This window comes from Oreochromis aureus, linkage group 6, assembly GCF_013358895.1.
Source record: "Oreochromis aureus strain Israel breed Guangdong linkage group 6, ZZ_aureus, whole genome shotgun sequence".
NCBI classification, from domain to species: Eukaryota; Metazoa; Chordata; class Actinopteri; order Cichliformes; family Cichlidae; genus Oreochromis; species Oreochromis aureus.
Genome location: NC_052947.1, coordinates 25,494,857 through 25,510,397, shown reverse-complemented (window position 1 = coordinate 25,510,397; position 15,541 = coordinate 25,494,857). Strand labels below are relative to the sequence as shown.

At 40.4% G+C, this 15,541-nt stretch overlaps 2 protein-coding genes across 9 annotated transcripts in view; one reads left to right on the top strand and one right to left on the bottom strand.

Moving 5' to 3' along the window:
- palm3 (paralemmin 3) overlaps positions 1-6,973 on the bottom strand; it is a 33,756-nt gene extending 26,783 nt beyond the window's left edge. For 4 of the 5 annotated variants that reach the window (XM_031741159.2, XM_031741158.2, XM_031741162.2 and 1 more), the window contains exon 1: positions 6,437-6,879. The gene's annotated coding sequence lies outside the window, so the exon portion shown is untranslated. The other variant, XM_031741160.2, reaches the window with a different exon arrangement.
- Positions 6,974-7,092: 119 nt separating this feature from the next.
- The window catches only part of LOC116321410 (phospholipid phosphatase-related protein type 5-like), a 63,117-nt gene continuing 54,668 nt past the window's right edge, over positions 7,093-15,541 (top strand). Inside the window, exons 1-3 of one of the 4 annotated variants that reach the window (XM_031741250.2) lie at positions 7,093-7,225; positions 11,696-11,775; positions 12,484-12,599. The gene's annotated coding sequence lies outside the window, so the exon portion shown is untranslated. Of the gene's footprint in view, positions 7,226-11,677; positions 11,776-12,483; positions 12,600-13,544; positions 14,051-15,541 lie in introns of those variants that run through there. The other 3 variants (XM_039613754.1, XM_039613753.1, XM_039613755.1) reach the window with 3 other exon arrangements.

The window sequence follows — 15,541 nt, the reverse complement described above, 5'->3', positions numbered from 1 at the left end:
AAAAGTCTTTTGTAGCAGGAGTATAGGCTTAGCGAGGTTCTCAGCACTCAACATAGCAGGGTTTCAATAGCAGCTCAGTCAATAACACTTTACCACACTAAACAGGCTAGACAAGCTCTGTGTCTAGTTAGACTTATTGATAGAAATCCAATTAGAGTGAAGAGTCCAGTAAGAACAAAACCTTTCAGAGCAGGTATGATACACACGTTTCTTCAAATAACCAAAAAAGTACCAGCTTACAATCTCTCATGGTTACCATTAGACACAGAAAAGGGGTTTAATGCAACTTCAAAAGTCCATGTTGAACATTAACTGGTATAAAAACTCGTGACTGCAAACAATTATACAAAGTAAACTTCAATAATAAGGGAACAAGTAATATGGAAGGGTTTCCAGGTACAGACATCATCATGTGTTCTGGACCTTTCTTTACTGGGAGGGGCAGACACAAGAGCATAGGACCTTTCTTGACCGAGCACTGTAACAGTAGTTGTACTAATTATATTTTACTGAATAGCGGACAAGGACATATACCTCTAGGCAGCAAAAGAAAGCAACACATGTCAACCCCCTCTGATGATGGAAATACCGTGTTTATGCTGTGATTGCAATAAGCATTTCTGCCAGGACTACACCACAGCCACCAAGCCCCTACAGACAAACTAAGCCTGGTACATCAGTTAAATTTTCAGTGTGGGATGTAGATCTGTCACTGGCAGTTTGTGCAATTCAGCTACAGGTGAGGTTCTTCCAAATTAGTTGTGAAGTGCCAGTGATAAGATGTGGTTTACCATATAATTGACTAGACAAGAGCATCACACATTGGCTGCAGCTATGGAAGGATGCCTAACATTAGACAGATTTCTGGCATCACAAAAATGTGAGAACACTTCAGCTTCTCCCACCACAAAGACACAGACTCACCAAAAATGTGGACACAGTCCTTTCAGTTTTGTTTTTTTTAAATGGGCTGTTTTGTTAAACCACTTTAGTGCACATAATCAAAAACATATCCAGTTCCTATTTTGCAACCATGCAATTCCAGTGTTTTAAACATCCAATACTTCAGATAAAGATTACCACATTGTTTTAATTGTTATGGTGCTGTTACCGATACTTGGATCTGAGTACTTGCCGATACCGAGTACAAAAACCGATACTTCTACCACACACACAAGTTAAACTTAACCAGTAGTAAAGAAACGACCCCAGACAACTCTTTAACAAACGAAACGTTTACTGAACGTGGGGCAGAGACAAATACTGTACAACACATCCCTTTTTAAACTCAAATGATATTCCAACTCCTTAACCAAATGAAATACACTGTATAAATGACATAATTCCCTTTCAAATTATATTAAAAACCCAACTTATGTTATCACCTTTTGGTAAGTGACTCACTAATATACACTCCAAAACACGTTATATAAATCACTAAACACACAATATTCACACATGGGCTCCACACACTCACATTCACACTTGTTGCAGGCCTGTTTGCTGCTCACGCCGGACGATGGAGAAAAATCCTCTTCTCCCCAGTAAGAGCACAAAGTCTGACTTACAGTTCCGTTGCCCGGTAGATCGCCGTTCACCAGTCCCACAATAAATCCACTCCTTGCGGGACCCGATGCTGTCTCTGCTACAGCACGTTAGCGAGTCACTGTCCAGCTCTCCGACAGTCCATAGCGGCTGCCTCCTGGCGAAAAGCAGCCTTTAGCCTCGGCGGTCGTGGCTGGAAACAGTTTTCCACGGTGGTGCGACCGTTGAAACAAAAAGTCACTTCACCCACACTCTGTTGTGAAGCTCTCCACACGGTCAGCTTTCTAGTCACACACTCTTTTGTGCTGGTTAACCTCAGTAAAACTAGCCGGGTCTCTCACTTTGGTTCAGCTAACCTCGTTCATCTCTCCATGCCGTTCTCTTCTCCTCCTCCATTGCAACAGATACACAGGTCCCGTTTATGCTACCTTCACGGGCCTCCAGAAAATGAGAACTCTGAAAAATATTTTAACTCCTTCAGAGTTACATACCATAAAATAATACTTTTATGATTAACATAACAGTTTGATTGCTCTAATTACCTGTATTTACCTTGCGACATATTACAGGGCAAATTACATTCAGGGTAGAGTTACATCACATAACATCAACTGTGAACACCTTATGTTACCGTGGCGTTTAAGTCCATGGGAATTATGAGTATCCACTCCCAAATTCCCATCCGGGCTACATTAGTATCGGTTCATGGTATCGGTTAACTTTTACGAGTACGATGCACGCACACATTTTACAGTATCGGCCCGATACCCGATACCAGTATCGGTATCGGTGCATCCCTACTTTTGTTACATCTGTGCTTTGCTTGATGGCCAACCTGACTTTGTAACCTAGTAACCACAACTGTGGGGGTTTTTTGTTTTGTTTTTTCTGATATCTTGTGGTTTTATTACTTATGTTATCATCTTTGCTTCATTTGCAGATGAATAGAAACACCAAATCCTTCTAGTTTCTGGAACAGAGCTGCAGCTAGCAGTTACTTTCATTGCTCTCCATTATTGATCAGTTGGTTGGTTCGTATCACCCTCCCACATTTCCAAAAGCACAAGGTTTGTCATGGAGCGCTTGTGTTGTTAATTTATTATCACATAAAGAGTAACACAAAGAAAAATCACAACTGAGACACTGATTCAGATAACCTTTTTGGATTTTTGCTTGAAAATGTACTTAAATGATCAACAGTTTTGCACAAGCAGCAGCTTAATTTGCTGTTAATTAATAGTTACCATTTTATGTCCATCAGAAAGGCCAGATTATCCTGTGGTGGTTCATTAACATTCCTTTTCTATGTATAAATTTGAATTTTACAAGTTTACTTTCCTCTAACGTTTGACATATGATAAAAGCCACAAAGGCACAGGCGACATGTTAATGAAGACTGCAATCTTACACCACAATTTAAAAAGAAATGCATTAGAGGGATGTTTTAAATGCTGGCAGGCTAAGAAGCTAAAGTATTCAGACAGCTTTCACGCAGCTCTGATATTTCTTGTTATCTCCTCAGACTCCTTCGCTGCCATAACACATTACTTAACTCCCTAATCCTTGACCGCTTGATTAATACTTCTCTTGTGCAGACAAAAGAAAGAAATCTTTACTCTTTACCCAGTAAACTGAAGATAGTAAATGTTTTTCCATCCACCCCCTCCCTGTTCGTACTGTCAGCGAGGATTTTCTGAGGCTTTAAGTCAACAAATTATTGCAAATGAAAGGAATACCACACACAGGCGTTGATTTGAAGAGAAAAACAGTCGTCTGTGCCTGAACAAGACAAGCTAAAGAGACCTGACAAAAAGATGAATCTTATACCACTGTTGATAGCTCAGTATTAGGGTATGGCTGCCATGTGAGGCATGTTCAGAGTGACACGGTGACATATTGCTGAAACATCCTAGAAGGTCATATAAGCAAACTAGGAAACAATATTCTATGATTAACTCTTCTTAAAGGGAGAATCCATCCTTTTCACACAAATCAATGTCTTTACTCCTAAAATCTGAAAAGTTAAACTAGGTTATATCTTGAAGGTTATGCTGGCTTGGGCAAAAAGATTTCTAACAAGAAAGCCTGTGTTACAAACAGGGCATGTCAAGTTTTAAAAACATAGCTGTGCAAAAAGCTGGAAGGCTCTAACCGAAGACGCTTTTAAGTTCTGTTTTAAAGCTTGGCCCATATTAGGAACTAAGTAAGAATCTCTCCATTTATGATGTCTTTGATGCAATAACTAATTGGTGGAGGAACTGCAGTATGAGTCATAAAGTCATAGTGGGAATAACCACAACAGCTTTGCCTAAAATTCGAATTCTAGTTGCTAAAATTAAAATACTGGCAAATGAAACCTAAACTAAATGATAGTAGAATGCTGAGACCTTTCAGTCGCAATAGGAAAGACTAAAAAAAAAGCTTTACATGTGACCATTATCATAGTAATCTGTTGTTTGCACAGGAACCAGCTCTGCCCATGCTCTGCAATCTGAGTCTAATTCTCTGTTTAGCCAAAATAATAACCTGAAGCAAGATGTGCATTTTGCACACCGAGATAGAAACATGAGGCACAGAGTGTGTGTGAGGTAGCACGCCCAAGCACTGGCAGTACCACACAGTGAGCAGGCGGAATCATTAATCAGGCAAAGCTCCACAGAACATACTTTTAATGGAAAAAGTTGCACTTGTGTAAAAAGCTCAGCTAAAATTTGACAATGTGCTAACAATCATGGAGGAGTTGGTTTCTGGTGTCAATGCTTCAGTGAGGGGCAAAGAAATGTGTAAATCCAATCTCACTTAAACCAGGGATGGACAGACTTTCACAGAGAAATGCTGGAGGCGATTTGACAGTGAGGAATTTCCCTCCTGCTGGAAATTCATCCATCACCCCAGTTTGCCAAGCAAAGAAGTGGTGGGTTTCATCACTCCCAGCTACACTTTTGTCTCCTCCCCTTTATCTTTCTGTTTTTTAATCTCCCTCTGCCTTGTCAGAGTCTAACTCTCCACTGCTCTTTTCAACAGGATTTGAAAAGATAAAACTCTTGATTGGTGGTGCTGACGACCACACAGTCTCTCCTGCCCTTTTATCTGCCTTTAACAGCCCGCTCTCTCTTCCTTTTTGCACATTTGTGTAGCCTTTCTGCAGATTCATATAAAATCTAAATGCTCTGCAAGCGACGTGCATGCCGATCTGGCTGCTATGGTATATTGTTTGTGCATCAAAGATAAAACTTTTCAGCTGAACAACAACAAACAGGCCATCACTTTTTGCTACACAGGAGTTGGCTTTATTACTATGGCACAAAGCAAGAGAGACTGCTGTGACAGCCAAAATGCCACAAAGACATCCACACCATTAAAAGCATGAAACTAAAAAATACCCTTCATGCATGTTTCATTTGTGTCCACATAATGTGGAACATTTTGAGGCTATCTTAGACAGATGTGCTGTCTGGCTTCTCACAGAAGACATTAGCGAGTTTAATGGTTATTTAAGATAAAAATAAAACTGTCACTGTACAAGAGCAGAATAACACAAGTTGGAATCAAACAGATGAAAATGTGACAGCAGCTGAATGCAGCGCAACTTGCTCGTGGTTGACATTTCAGTCTAAATCTCATTTCGCTGCAAGCCACGACTCACATAACAATAAATGCAAATACAATAAAATGTTAGGAACGTTTTCTGATCAGTTATAGCAGCATAACTAATATAAAGCGCAGTACATTAGGAGATTTATAGATTACACCTTTGGTTTCTTTGTGAGTGACAACAGTTTAAGTTAATGTCACAATTTCCCAGGACAGAAACTGAAAACTAAATCAGGATTTCTTTATAGTTGTGTTAAAAAAGCAGTGCTTATCCATACTCTTTGGCTGATAACATTATATTTCCATACATCCCACATAGAGATTCTTATTTTAAATCAAAAAGCAGGCTTGACGAAAGCTCTTTCCAGAGAGCCAAATGAAGCCAGAGGTGAGCAACACCCTTTGGAAATGGCCTCAAGGCCCTCAGTTCTTCAACCTGACAGAAGACGAGCCATGTCAGGAGCTCCTGCTGGGCGCTCGGCTTGTAAATCAGTATACTCAGCTGCATGCTAAGCAGCCTTTGTTTGATAGGCTGCAAGTTAAATACTGGCTGTTTAAAAGCGAAACTCAGAACACAGATCCTGCATGGCTGTTGGTGAAAATGATGAAACAGCAATGTTGTTGTTGGTGAGTCATGAGAGCGAGAAAAAACAAATGTGTGGTTGATCTGATACGCACACCTTAAAATCTGCCTGCTGTGTATCCGTGTGCGGGGTGTCTGCGAGCACCGCTGGTGACATGCAGCTGCAACAATAACTACAAACATGCAAAAAGATGGAGCCTCTATCTCAAACCACATTTCTTGAAGCTACTCTAAATGAACTGCAGACTTGTGCCTCATGGGTGTAATTAGCCTAGCCCACAAAACTGATAGAAAGATATTGGAGAACAGAGACGCAACTACTCTGATACTTAACTGTGAAAAGTTTTTGTTTTTTTAAGTTTTTTAAATGATAAAGAAGTCCTAATATGCAGGACCAACATTTTCTCTGTGAGTTGTATTAATGTTTCTGGATCAGGATAAAAGAAACTAAAGAGTGTCCGAAAATAACACAAGCGACCCCTTTAAATTATTTCTTAATGGCTTTAATCAAAAGGTAACTCATTAATGTGCAATGCTTAACAGAGGTCAGACAAGTCAACAGCAGCATGGGCTGTCCCAACACTCTGGCTGGGCTCACTTCCACCTCTTGGCTCAGGCTCAAAAGGTGTCAACCGACCACGTACACCAAACTCTTGTTGCAAATCATGCAAAGAATATTCACGGGGAAAATGAAAATATTACGCTGTTACTCACCAGCTCAGGCTTGCCCGCTTGATATTATAAGTCCAACACAGTGGGAAAGCTGAATTACACAAAATAGAAAAGTTTAAAAAAAAATGCGGGGAGAAAAAAAGCGACCCTTCTTCCGGCTCAATAAATTTTAAGAAGAGAGCAAGAAGAGTTAAAAAAAAAATGCGACACAAACTTCCCCGGGTAGTGTAACTGAACACCTGAGTAGCTTCAGCGCGGAGCTGGCCCCAAAATGTGACACTCGTCACATGAAGGCTGGACGACGCGTCGTCAAATGTGTGAAACTTTTTACTTTGAAAGCGAATAAAGTCCTCGTCGAACAGAAAGTCGCAGCATCGCTCGAAAAAGTGAAAGAGTCCTGCCTTTCGGCGCTCTCCTGCGCTTCCAAACCCGCTTTTTTTGGAGTGTATGCGTGTGTGAGGAGGACCAGAGTCGGTCTGTCCGGCGGTTACCTGACTCCAGTCATTACCGTGAGGCCAGCCCTCCTCACAACAGCAGCTGCCGCCTCATGTTTCCTGGTATTGTCGCTCTGAGTGGCTGCAAAACCGACAAACAGCTTTCCTCAAAAGCAACAGGTTGAGATGCTTTCCTCTTTTATTTGACGAGGAGTGAGCTGTGACCTGCGGTTCTGGCTCTGATCCGTTACATTAACATAAGAGTAACGGCGAAAACTCCAGTTACTGTAGTATTTACTTTTCTATGTGTTTTCTATGTAGATATGTAGCTGCACTGCATTTAACCAAGTCTCAGTGCTTGTTTCCCGTAGGCGTGCAAGGCCAAGTCGTTTAAAAGGTAGGACTATCACGAAAGTCTAACCAGGGTATGGATAAAAAATATAATTATCATTATTAGCATCCCTTTCAGTTTCAGTTTCATTGGTGGCAAAATGAATATGCATGATTTTTTCTCTCTCACTTATGTGTGCAGAGGTGGATGCTATCTGATTTGAACCCGCTGTTAGATCTGCAATACATTTACCCAGTGGCAGCCCCATCTAACACAGCTAGCCCAGCTTCCTGTCTGTTTTCAAAGGAAAAGAAGCTTATTAAAAATAACCGAGCTCAGAGCAATTATAACACTTCAGAGGACTGAGCAGTAAAAGTGCAGCTAATTGCACGTAATTAGGTAGCCTATATATTGTGATTCAGCTTTATGATTATTTGTGATGCTGTTCAGCTCCTTTGTGTTATGCTGACAGGTGTTTATATTATTTTGACCAGTCTTTATATTAATCACACCTCTAGCTGTGAGCTAAGTGGGTGGTATATATTGGATTGCCCAATATGTAGCAGTAAAATTAATAGACTGTAACTGCTCAGGGCTGCATTAAGCTATGCGTGTATTTATTATTTATATAGGACGGGAGCCAGGGATTAGTTTATGGCGTGTGACCCGTGGGTCATCTGCCTAAATGCTCCTGAGTGTCGGATGTAAACAGGTGCCTGAAATCAACTAATTCAGCTGCATTCTGGTTGCTTGATGGAAACAGAAGAGGCTGTGTGGAATATTAATAAGCAAATGAGACAAGGGTAATGTAGGAGTGGGTTGCACATTTATTTGGAATAGCTAATGTGTCATGTTCCTAACCTTTATTTTTATGTTTGCAATATTTTAAAAAGCAGGGGCAAAAGATACAAAGAAGAATTTCTTGTTGCCTTTGGTAGTAATCTTGTTAGTTTTGTGAGTTTATTAAAGCTTAACAAACTCTGCATCTACTTTTAAATTACTCTTCAAAGCTTACTTTAACCAAAAGTTGTTTTTAAATAAATAATACAGTAGTCTCTATTATTTCTTTATCATCCTTTTCTTCTTATTGTTAATTATTCATTACTTATCTTGCCTCTCATAGTCTTGCCACTGTCTGTCCAGGTTTTATGCCATGCTTTCATATATTGTTATTTTAACTGTGTTTACTTTTCTTTTTGAGTTTGGATTGTGATCTATTTTACTGCTTTCTGTACAGCACTTTGTAACCACACTATGTTTTGAACAGTGCCCCACAAACAAAGCTTCATTGCTACTGGTAATCATTCAGGCTCTTGTGCAGAAAAATGAATGTTGAGATGCAGATGAATAGTAGAGAATATAGATGCGTGTATTATGATATATCGCCTCATATCATGGAAAAATGGTGAAAAGCAGGCACGGTTATACCATTCTGAAGTCCTAATCTCAGACAGTGTAACATACCCCTTCGTATATCAGCTTTCCAGATAAAGAAGCTCAGTATGTCTCTGCACTATCGGCAAGCAGCTAGGCTGTCCTTGTGTCTATCAATGAGCCAAAACAACAGGCACCACAAGAAAGCCAAGGTCATCATATTCTTAAAAGCTCCATTAAGACTAATTTCGTTTAACCCCGAAAAGTCTAATGCACTATCATCTTCACAGTCACCAGATCTGTGTCATTTTGGACAGAATCAATTTCAAGGTGTACTGTTGGTGAGCTAAAGTTGTTTTCACATGTGCCCTGCAGCAGATCTTTCTAGACATTATTAAGAGGAGGTGCATGGGAAAATACTAATGTCTGACTCAGTGAGACTCACCATTAAGCAATCTTTAACCTGCCAGTTCCCTAGTACAAAATACATGTGAGTCCAATTGTGCAAAGTTGGGCCGATAGTGCCTTAAGTCCAGTAAATTTACAGCTACTGAGTAGTTGCCGGGCTCCTGTACTCCCATTGCTCACTGCAACCCAACGATGTATTCCCATTAGTGAGATAGTGGCTGACGCAATCTAGCTCCGGCTCTTTGTTACATGTGAGAAAGGACAGCTTCCGACAGTGTCTTGACCTGATTCACATGACATTATCTATGGTTCACGTGTGAAAAAGTCTTAGGGCACTTTATATCAGTGATAAAATAATTTTATGAGTGACAGAAAGGACAGACCAAAGGCGCTATTCAGCTACTCTATAGACCCATGAAATAAAACTAGGCCAAGCTATTTTTATGTATCATTACAGCTTAGTCATATTTCATTTATACTACATATACTTCATCCTCATTTTCCCGCCATTAATTGCTTTTTTAATTTTCCCAAATGTAGGGTATGAACCCCTGACGTCCAAGCGTAACAAGTTCTTTAGAGATGTATTTTAGCCTCATGAATCACAGCTTAGCTGACCTGTGCTGTCTCTTCTTTATAATCCCATTTTGCTTAAAATCTGATTAATTCTTTATATCTGAAAGTCCCTACCATGGCAATTTGAAGTAAGAATGTCCTTGGCTGTGATCCCCCACAGTGATATTATATGAAATGAGCGCATCCACTGACTCGGCCTACTTCTGATTCCCCAAGACACAGTCTTCACACCACACCAGAGAGAGAGGGAGCATGCAGGCTAAAATCATATAGATAACAATACAGCAACTAGTCCTTTGTCTGTGTTTGTAGGGGAGGCATTTGGCAGGGTAGCAGCGTTTCTTTAACAATACTGCATGCACAGGCTTTTTGTACCTTTGTGTTCACGTGTAGAAGTACCAGCACGGCTCTTTGTTTGCCTGCATCTGTTTTAATAGCATAGTGCAGAAAAAGCGCTGTATTTGTCTACGCGCTTATGTACACACAATACAAATGTAAAGAGGAAGTGGGAACACTGGTTTCTAATGGGCGGTTTACTGACAGGGTTTTGTGGTTTTTAAGAGACAGAATTATCTCAGTGAGGTTCAGTCAGGTTGTTTGCCGTGTAGGTGTTCTCATACATAAACAGGTAAACAGATACTTTCCACAGTCGTAGCAAACAGCAGGAAATAATACACTTGATTCATACATTTTTGGCAATCCAGCATCACACAAACAACTGACAGGATAAAGACCGGCTAGCTTCCATTTGACTGAGCAGGAGACTTGTGTTTTTACATGTACCTTGGTCATCAGATGCTCTGTATCTAGAAAACATCAGGGTTGCGGTTCATTGGTGAAAACACCTTATGTCTTCTAACAAACCAGTGTGAGCACAGTTGTTAAGGAAAACATTAACAGGGCAGATGCTTGTCAGCACAAAGGTATAACCTGGGGCTGAAAACAGTGCTGACATAAGATGCAACAGTAAAGGAGTAAAACTTTGGACTTCAGCTGGTGATTACAAAAAAGGTGTGTGTGTGTTTATGTGTGTGTTTTCAGGCATTTAAGTAATGTTGAGCTTCACCTTTATTCACCATCACCTGTATTCAAACAGTCATGTGATCCACTTGTGATGTAAATGCTGATTAGGCTATCAGCATTAACATCACAAGTGGATCACATGACTGTTTTTACATTACTTTCATGCCTGAAAAGTCCTTTCTAGTGCAAACCTGTGACCTGTGAATCTTTAGATTTAGATTCTGCCACACTCTAATAAAACATTAGCTGCAATCTTAATAAAGATTTGTAAGGTCTATTGTAAACACAAAGTTGTAGTTCCTATAGATGGGGCTATAAGGAGTGTGTTCAAAATGACTTTAAGATGATAAGTGTACTGCATGTGTTTCTGTTTGTGTGCATGTCCACTGCACTTGTGTGTATCAGTGTTTGCAGGCTACGCACGCCCACCTCTGTGTGCTTGCTCTATTTAAAGAGCTCTGCAGTGTCTTACCTTGCTTGTTTTGCCCTTGACTTTGTCAACTTTTTGTGCTTTTTCTGTTCTTAGAAAGCCTGATGCTATCTAAGTATTTTATCAGAAATACATCGCCCTATTAGACCAGACGGGCATATCTAAAAGTATCAGCTGTCATAGAAGAGATATTACAGAAAAATGTACACCTGCAGTGAAAAAGTGCAGCTCTCCTTTGGGAGGTTATAAAAGACAGATATTAATGTAGTCACAAAAAAAATACTGCAGTTCTAATGATGTCCTCGCAGGAAGCAGGTGCTGTGGTGACAGGAAATTTGTATCGGTGCAAAAAAAAAAAAATCCACTTATCCACTTATCCTTATTTTTTTATTCAAATTTATTAGCTGTGCAGTTATTGATATGATTTTCTTTTATGTTTTTCATGCCCAACACTTTTTTGTTGCTTCTGAGAGCAGCGAGTTAGGCTAGTTACTAAAGTTTTTTTTCTGAGATCTTTTTCATGTGTGTGTTTTACGAGTGGTGTCATTAAGACAAGGTCATTATTAAGTGGCACTTGTTGAATCTACATTGTGTTTGTGCTGTAAAGCGTACACGTTTCTGCGTATTCACATTTCTTTCCTTGATGTACCACTCAATGAATGTATTAAGTTACCATGGGAACCATGACATCTGTGACACCACGTGATATTATCTGTGATTTTCAGAAAAAAAGAAACACACTTTACCACATGTGGTCCGTTGTCCCTCTCCAGCTGTGAATGATTCGTTTGAGTGCATTAGAAAGGTGGGTGGCTTCCCGTTAACAGCAGAGATGTATTCAAAAAACTGTCTTAGCAATAGGGATGCCAAACACCTTTACTTATTCATTTATTCTCTTTAGATTTTATTCATCATAATGCTATAGTCTGAAGATGCAATTTGCTTTTACTGCCTCGCTTTTATAGATTTAAGAGGGATGCAGATGTGATAAACAACGTTGGTTTCAGCTCGCTATCTAAGGGTGGGGTTTTGGAAGTAGTGGGTGAAAATTTAAAAGGAAGAGGTTTGAAAAATGGATTGGTAATTTCAGATCAAAAGCTCTCTCAATCTCTCTGAGATTATGTTTTTGTTTTGCATGTGTGTGTGTGTGTGTGCCTGACAAGGAATAAAAACACGTACATATATCTATCAGTGTTTTGTTTTGTTTGAGTGGGTTGGAGCCCCAGAGGAAGCCGACGTAGCCACAACAAAATCAGCAAATTCTGTACAAAAACCCTTCCAGTCGACAAAACTAACCTTAGAACACAAATTTGTTACAGTGCATTTTAACAAGTTAGAAAAAGTTATGATTTGAGGTGTTTTTTTGTTGTTTGGTTTTGTATGTGCATGTGTGTGTTTGCTAGTATGTATGATGGAAATATGAGATATCGGAGTTCCTTCTGTTTCAGAGCTCTGTGCGTCTGTGAATGCAACAGCAATTTATTTCTTTTCTTTGTCAATTTTTTCTTTGCAGTCAATGTGAAGCCGCAGCTGTATGATGTACCAGTAGTCCGAATGCATCTTCAGTGGACGTCACGTCCTCTGTCAGTGTGAACAGCCAGCCAAGACAAGACACTACAGCATAAAGAAGTAAAGTACAAGCTCACACAATATAATCTGTGCAGGCTAAGAACTTTATAGTCCACTCATTGATGAATGTAATTGCGATGCCTAAATGAGACAAATGTCTGTCCACACCACACCAAGTACAGACCTGTGCAACAGTGCTGCCTGGTTATTTCACAGTGGTCCAACAGTTCAGCCACTGCAGCATGTCTAAATATTTACCAAAGATTACCAGCACATCAACATGTATATGCATGCGCGGCCACAGAAATGCACAAGGTTTTGTTTGAGCCCTAAGGGAGGCAGAATTTATTAAAAATTATGCAGTGTGCTCTTACATATGCACAATAGCCCAGAAAGCTGCCCGTGAACTTTCACCTGAAGGCCCGTGACCTACATTGAAGCGTGTGGGGGATGTATCCCACTTTTCCGCTTGACGATGCATCATTAACCTACTTCTGACTGTCCAAAGTCAAGTCCCTGCAGCTCACCTGAACCCACATTCCCGTTGAATTCAGAGACATAGGCACACACACACGCGCACACACATAAGAAATGGCACCATACCATTAGTTTATTTTTTTTCTCCATTGCTTTGGCTTTCCACTTTACCATAATTACACAACACACAATGGTACACTCGCTCTCACAGAGTGCATGATGTCTTCCTGTGTCACAGTGGTTTCCTAGGGTACTAAAGTGCACAGCATCTACCATTTTAGCCACTGTGTTGCTTGACACACATACAGTCCCTCCTTCCCTCTTTATCTAATGCTCTCTCTCTCTCTCTCTCTCTCTCTCTCTCTCTCTTGCTCTCTCTCTCTCTCTCTCTCTCTTGCTCTCTCTCTTGCTCCCTCTCTCTCTCTTATACACATTCTGGCTGCTTTCTACTCTCAGTCTCCACTCCTGCTTCCTCATTCTCTTGTTCCCTCTTCCAACTCTGTTTTTTCTTCTTCTCCTCTTTGCTTCTCCTCCTCCTCCTCTTCCTCTTCCACACACATACAGATGCACACACACATTTTCTCTCTCTTTCTCTCTCTCTCCCTCTCCCTCTCCTCATATCCACCGGCAACTGAGCAGGCTCCCTCAACAAGCCCGTGGATCCCTTCACTTGACTAATTAGCCTTGAAGTGCTGTTGAAGATCATCATATTTAGCTTAGTGACCTAGCGGCAGAGTGCAGACAGATATAGACTTGGCTGGCTGGAGGCAGAGTGCCTGGCAGCGGGCAAGCTCTCTATCTCTCTCTTTTCACACTCACCGCCGAGGGCTTCTCAGTGGCGGAGCGGCGGAAGTGAGGGGCGTTTTTGCTTTGAAAGAGACGAGAAGGGGAAAAGAGAAAGAAGCGGAGCTGAGACCACAACAAAACCTCAGAATGGAAGTCCGCTGCAGGAGCAAATCCTCCTAGAGACAGAAACTGTGAGGTGGCAGCCGTTACTTTGCAGCAGCACTGCTTCCAACAAACAGACATAGAAGGTGAGACTTTTTCAAACCAGTTACTGCCGTGGTTTTTTCTTCTGGTTGTTTTGGGAAACATTTTGTTCCTAAATTTGCATGAGTGTGGGTGTGTGTGCGTGCAAGAGAGAGCGAAAGGGAGAAAGTGTGAGTGCAGATGTGCATCAGTGTGACCCACATTGTTGAACCTGAGGAGCAGCACAGCAGGAATTCTCTGTAGGATGTCTCTCTCCCCTCTCTCTCCTTCTCTCTCCTCTTATCTCTCTTCTCCTCTCTTTCTCTCACACACACACACACAGACTCAGACTCGCACGCAGCTGTGTGACACCACTTGTTGGACTGGCATCCAAACTGACATGCTATGAATATTGAAATACTGGTCAGTTGTATGCGTGCACGCATTAGCCCGTGCACACATTTGCATGAATATCTGCCAGCGTAAATGTGTGAATGCACCTGTGCATGTGTGAGATAGTGACTAACTCTTTTTGTGCTGTGCTACCAATGCAAGGCTTAAGGGTGAAAAAATCATTGTGAGCAACATGGACAGCAACACAGAAGACAATCAGACACAGCTGCCTTATGCCTGATTGCTTCTCACTGCTTTAGAAGATGGGAACATAAAAGAAGACCCAAATACAGTATTTACAGCCACAGCCCCCTGTGTGAGAATGTATGCATATACAATACACAGTCCTTTGATCTCCTGCCATAACCTAAACAATCTTGTCTTTCATGCTCTGAACCTTATAGTGGAATAGTGTTTTATTAATGAAGCAGACAGTTGGCCTTGAAATTAAAGAATCTAATACATTTATATGAACCACAGCACGAATACTTATGTTCGTTTCTTAGTTAAGCGTACATGTCTGAAGGAAATTCTTGAATATTATAAGAATTTTTGGTGATTAACAAGCCTCATTCAGGTCTATAAATAGCGGGACATGATGTTAGATAAATGCAGAGGAACCACTGATTATTTAAGTTTGTGCACAATGTCACCTGAGGGTGATTTTTGCCCAAATTGGGATTTTTAATTGAGAAATCTTCCATGTTTAAAGTGACGAAAATATAATATATTCACTCCTTTCACAGCATAAGACGAACATATAAAAAAATAAGTTCTCTAAATCTTATCTTGTTGCTGCCTCAGAAGTCTGAAAAGCTTTGATAGCATATATGTATGAGCTTAAATTTTCTGCTAGGAAAAAAAAAGCTGTTAAAGATGAGAGAAGATCTAAATGAATTCCGGGTTGTCAGAGTATTACATCTTTAATTCTTTCTTTATTAATGCATATATTGTATCTCTTTCTAAAGCACACTATGACAGTGTTTAACCGTCGTGCTCCCGTTCCTCATGCAAATGTGCACTTTGAATCGCCGTCACGAATAACAAGATGGTGTATTTTTAGTGTTTGTGTAAACAGGAATGAATCATTTACCTTGTTTTTACTCTTATTTTATTTTTAATCTGGCTTCTATCATTTTAGGATATGACTGATAGGTGATCAA